Genomic DNA, 6,079 nt, shown 5'->3' with positions numbered 1-6,079 from the left:
GTATATGACTTTTTATATTTAAAAATAAAATGTCCTGGCTTTTCCAAGCTTTATAATGGCAGTGAATGGTGGTCAAGATTTTGAAGCCCAAAAAAGTGCATCCATCCATCATAAAAAGTACTCCACACGGCTCTGGGGGGGTTAAAAAAGGCCTTCTGAAGTGAATGGATGTTTGAGTAAGAAAAATATCCATATTTAAAGTGCCCCCATTATGCCATTTCAAATATTGCCTTTCATACAGTGTGTAGCTGTATGTTAATGTAAACAATCTGCAAAGTTGGAAAGCCGAAAGTGCATGATAAATAAAGGTATTGTCTCCCAAAAGAAAGAATTGACTCTGAAGCACCTAAACGAGTCATCAGTAATTCGAATGAGTAAAATATTTGCATAATGTTCTATGACGACTGCTTCTCAAATCTCGGGGAGTTCAGCGTGGGATTCATAAAACACTCGCTCTTGAAAGATAGCTCAGTACCCAGTTTATTTGGACCAGCTGGCTCCACTGAATCACAACCTGTATGATAATCTATGTTTCTATTTTCTATCAAGGATTCAAAATACAGAACTATGGCAATGGCCGTATCGTTTCTGACACAGGCTGCACGTGGTAGACCAATCACAACAGACTGGGCCATCTGATTAATCAGAGCTGAGTAGGCTCACAGAAAGGAGGGGTTTAGAGAGACTGAATCTTAGAAATGTTTCAAACAAATCGTTTGAGAATTGTTGGAAAATGAGGTGATATTAAATGCATATTTTGAGAAAACAAAAGCGTTTTTTGACCTTGCATGCTTGTAAACCTATTGTAGGAGACTCCCAAAACAATATTAGGAACCTTAAAAATGGCATAATAGGGGCACTTCAAAACTTTATAAACCGTAATCTCTAGCTTCTGCTATCGTATGCACGTTCACGAGAGAGTGACGTTCCAGCGGATGACGTATGTGCAGCGTAAGCTCCGGTAAGAATATGCTAGTCTCGCGAGAACCAAGTTTTGTTTACAGCAAACCAGTCTCCTATTGGCTTATATTGAAATCCTCCGATATTTACAAATCCTCATTTTGTACTTGTTTTGTTTTGCTCTTTTCTCTTTGGAGCTTACGCTACACCTACATCATACGCTGGAACGCCACTCTCTTGTGAACGCGCGTACGACAGTTAGCGGAATCTAGCGATTACAGTTTATGAAGTTTTAAATATGGATATTTTTCTTACACAAACATCGATTCGGCTTCCCCTGGAGCCATGTGGAGCACTTTTTATGATGGATGGACGCAGTTTTTTGTGCTTCAAAATCTTAACCCCATTCACTGCCATTATAAAGGTTGGAAGAGCCAGGACATTTTTAACTCCGATTGTATTTGTCTGAAAGAACAAAGTCATATACACCTACGATGGCTTGAGGGTGAGTAAATCATGGGGTAGTTTTCATTTTGGGGTGAACTATCCCTTTAAAGTTATTTCAGTAAGTTGAGGCAAATGGGAAAATTGGGAAAATGAAAATAAATTACCCAACAGATTTGAGAATTTTTGGAAAAAAAGAAAGAAAACAGTTTTTTGCACATAAAATAAAGAAACATTTTTTTAAGCTTGTTAAGTTCCGGGAAGCCGTTTAAAATATTGAACCTTCAATTGAAAAGTTGACTGATGCATTTTTTGCAGCAACTGCTCAGTCTAATTGGAATTATACTAAATTATTGCAAAAAGTTTCAGGGTGAATGCAGTAAGTTTGATTGTTTCACTTCATTATTGGTCCTAAACTCATTCAAAATTAGACTCAACAAAGCATATCTGGCCTCAGATTTTGACATTACCCTGCATCTCACACACCAAAACACACCACAGGGCATGACCTATGTGTGTAATTTGCTGAAGCATGTAGCAAAAACTGACATCAAAACCATGTGTAGTCTCACTGACTAACTCTGGGAAACTTTGTTTACTTACAGGAAACCAAACTTTTCCATTACTAACATAGTTTACCATAGTCTCAACACTCATTATTATATCCAGTACCAAAACCAGTGTCTGATTGATCAAATAATCATACTGAAACCTGCAATTCTGCCATTTACCACAGTGTCAAATCTCCCAATCATGGCAGAAGGACCTACCATCAACAGTAAATCCCTATCATCATTTGCTTTTTAATGCCACTTTGATGTTTTGTGCAACACAACAATATTCATACATTTTTAATTATGACTTAAGCATCTTGTCCAAAGGTGTTAAAATATTTTGGGGCCACTGTATATGTGTTTAATGCCAATATGTGCCTATGCAAGTGCGTTTAACAGACGATGGGGGATGTGAGAATGGGTTTCTCATCATAAGAACATTTCGCAAAGAGAGCAGCCAGACCTGTCTCTCTCTCTCTCTCTCTCTCTCTCCCTGCTCTGCTACCCTATGAGGTAAATAGACCTGGAGCCAGACATATCTCCCTTTTCCCAATTATATGGATCACAGAGATCAACTAGAGTGACATAGTTGGTTAGTTTAACAGAGTAAGTAGAAAATACAGAGCTTTCAGATGAGCAGACAGACCAGGAACCAGTGAGCAGCTGAACCTTTATGAAATTATTTAAGTTTTGTTACCAATTAAATGTCAGAAAGCACAAAAGTAGAGTATGAGGTCCCTCAAGGCTCTGTTTTAGGACCAGTGCTGTTTTCCTGTACATTTAAGCATCTGTATCATTTAAACATCTGTATCATTTCCCATATGCATACCTATGCTGTACTAAGACATCATGCCTTTGTGTCCTCATTTGTTTGGTATTTTATAAAATATTACCATAACTGTCTGACAACTTAAATTAATTAAACTCAATACAGATGTGACTCTCTAATGATGTGGAGTGGAGAGTGAGATGCATACTGCCCAGAGCTTTCCTTAGGTTGCCGTATATTTGCTCTTTCACTGTATCCACTGTTTTCTTTTCCCTTTCTTTTTTCATGTTGAATTTAGTTCTGAAGGAGAATAAGAATTTAATATACGATCCTTGCTTCTGCTCTGAGGGGGCCATACCATGTTTCCTTATTGAGGGAATGCAGTCTGTGGCTTAAAGCCATCAATGATTGGACAATGGCCTCTTATTTGCTAACATATCTGGATGTCAGTCTTTCTGAAAGAAAAGCACAGTTTCTTTACAGTCCTCCTCATGAGGCCCCAACATAGCACAGCTCTCTATTCTCATAAAAGAACAGAAAAATTAGAACTGAACGTTTTTGCATCACAGTGAAAAAAGGAGCATGTAACCCCAGGCATGTTGGATTACACATATTTACTACTTCAGGGGGCAAAAGGTGAAAGGTCACTGTTGGTAAGTAGAAATGTGGCTTATCACATGTGTAATTCATTCCAAATATGGTTATTTTCTCCAGTCTGCTGTCTTTAATGAACTTTTAATGTCATCAAATTAAGATAGCAACAGTATTCTTTTTCTTTTCTAATGAAAAAAGAAAAGCTGAGAAAAACTTTTAATAATGTCCATAGCTTATAAAATCAGGAGTAGAATAATTACAGTGATTACTGAGAATGTTTATGGACTTGACCATCATGAAATTTAAGGTACATTCCCGTGTGTGAAAGAAATACACTTTGGCATACTTTTAAAAAGGGAACTTATTACGAAAATTATATACTTTAAAAGAATATACTTAAGTGCAAACTGAATGTCATGTGTTTGGACTCTTAAATACAAGTTAATTGCAATTAAATGAAAATGTGTGATTACTGAGAATGTTTATGGACTTGACCATCATGAAATTTAAGGTACATTCCCGTGTGTGAAAGAAATACACTTTGGCATACTTTTAAAAAGGGAACTTATTACGAAAATTATATACTTTAAAATAATATACTTAAGTGCAAACTGAATGTCATGTGTTTGGACTCTTAAATGCAAGTTAATTGCAATTAAATGAAAATGTTTAATGTATAAATTATGATTCATAGTAAATGGAATGAGTGTTCTTTAGGACTTAAGTATATGTAATTTCATAATTCTATTGTCTTTGAAATATGTTTAAAGTGTACTCTGTAATGTAGCACTCTAATGCAAGCATTCATAGTAACCTAAAATATACTTTATTGTCATTTCTATTGAAACTTTTGTCATGCATTTAAAAATATTCGTAATTACACATTTGTAATGAAGAAGTTGTGAATTAGTACATTCAAAATATATTAAATGTAATATCAAATAACACAAGAGTTAAAACAAAACTTTAAAAGGTTAACAAAGGATTTTTAATGATTTAGTGCTTTACAACAATTAATTGCACTATACTTTTTCACAAACAGGTTTACATTTGAAGGGTATGATACTTAACAGTAATGCATAAATAAGATATTTGGTTGAAGGTATTTTGTGTGGGCACATAAATCATGTTAAATCAATCAACAATCTACTTTGCTGTTTCCTTCCTAAACAACGCAAGGGTCAGGTCACCAGACTGAGGTAGGATAACCAGCTTTAAATCAATCCAGTTGACTCCTGAGCTGTGTCCGTATCTATAGCCTTGCTCTACTCTGCTTTATCTCACCGCAAAACACTCCACAACCTAAACTGACCTCTTTGGCTAAGTCTGCATGCTCACACTACCCCCTCAAGAAATGTTAGACTTATTTGGGTCAGCTGACGTAGTCAACAAATGAAACCCATTATGCGCTGTTCCCGTGAGACTGGACCATACTGAATCTGAAGTTTTGCATGTAAGTATACTGGCATTGACTCGTCCAGTGTTTTTCGTTTCTGATGCCATTCACTGATTTAAACAGTTTGGTTTAAGCAGCTTTGAGGGGTAACACAGTCTCTTTGGAGCAGAGCAGAAATCCAGATGTGCTTGGAGGGTGAAATGTGCAGTTATGTCATAAGCGCTCAGGGGGAAAGAGGTGAGCAGAGAGAGGCCCTCTGAATGGAGATAAACATTCAGAAGAGAAAGCTTTACTGCTGTTTGCATTCAGCATGGTATGTGCCTGAGACAAGTGTCAGGTCTGAGTTGTAAAGTGTCTAGTGACTTTAATGTGTCTGTGGACCCCCGGAAAACCTGTCTTAAGAAGGCAAAGGGTCAGCAGAAAATTTCTGAATTGAAAACAAAAATATCATCGCAAAACTGTGGTAAGCAATATTGTACAGTACAACAGTGATCTTTATAAAAAAATGTTAGTAAATGCATTTATAATATTACAGAAGATTTCTATTTCAAATAAATGCTGTTCTTTTGAACGCACTGTTCATTAAACATAGAAATGCATCACACATTTCAAATATATTAAAATATATTTTAAATTGAGATAAAATTTCACAATATCACTGTTTTTACTTTACCTTGGTGAGCATAAGAGAAAAAATATTACTGTCTTCAAATTTTTGTATGGTGTAGTTTTCTTATTGTCTCCATATGGATTTTAAGCCTTGAACCAAACCAGTTAGCTCACCATAAATCACAACATTTTGTAAAAACAAAAAAGGCAAGATACAATACAACATTCTATTACAATTCTAAAATACATGTTAGAGATTTGTTCCAAAATATTCAAATATGCAAGAAAACATTGTACAGACTGTGGAGACTGGTTCCGTTATGTAATTCACAATACGTTTTGAAGGTGAGGGGATTAATAAATAGTCTGGCCTTGGTTGAAACATTTTTGATAAATCCTTATCTACGCTATGTTAATCTGACAGTGTCAGTTGCCCTGCAAAAATAATGCTCATTTGATTGTGTGTATGTTCCCATGGAAAACTGTCTCTCACCAAAAATGACTCTGTGATCTTGAAATACCAAACCATCCGGTATAACAATAACACCATGCTGACAGCAGTAAGAAAAAGTGTGCAGAAAGAAAGAGAGAAATTCAGACTGCCACGTAACAGGAAAAAAGATGAGCTCTTTCAAAAACGCCTAATTACCTATGAATGTAGGCACACACAAAACATATATTTAACTTTGTGACTTTTTTTGTTAATGCTAATGTTATTTTATTTATTTATTTTTGTGGAAATTATGATGTAAATTGCATTTTGGACTTTTGCAATGAATATTTATATTTGCCATATGCCATTTCATTCGTTCA

The sequence above is a fragment of the Sinocyclocheilus anshuiensis genome, unplaced genomic scaffold (assembly GCF_001515605.1).
Source record: "Sinocyclocheilus anshuiensis isolate Anshui unplaced genomic scaffold, SAMN03320099.WGS_v1.1 scaffold1237, whole genome shotgun sequence".
Taxonomy (NCBI): domain Eukaryota; kingdom Metazoa; phylum Chordata; class Actinopteri; order Cypriniformes; family Cyprinidae; genus Sinocyclocheilus; species Sinocyclocheilus anshuiensis.
The sequence above is the reverse complement of the archived record's forward strand: the minus strand, read 5'-3'. Positions refer to the sequence as shown.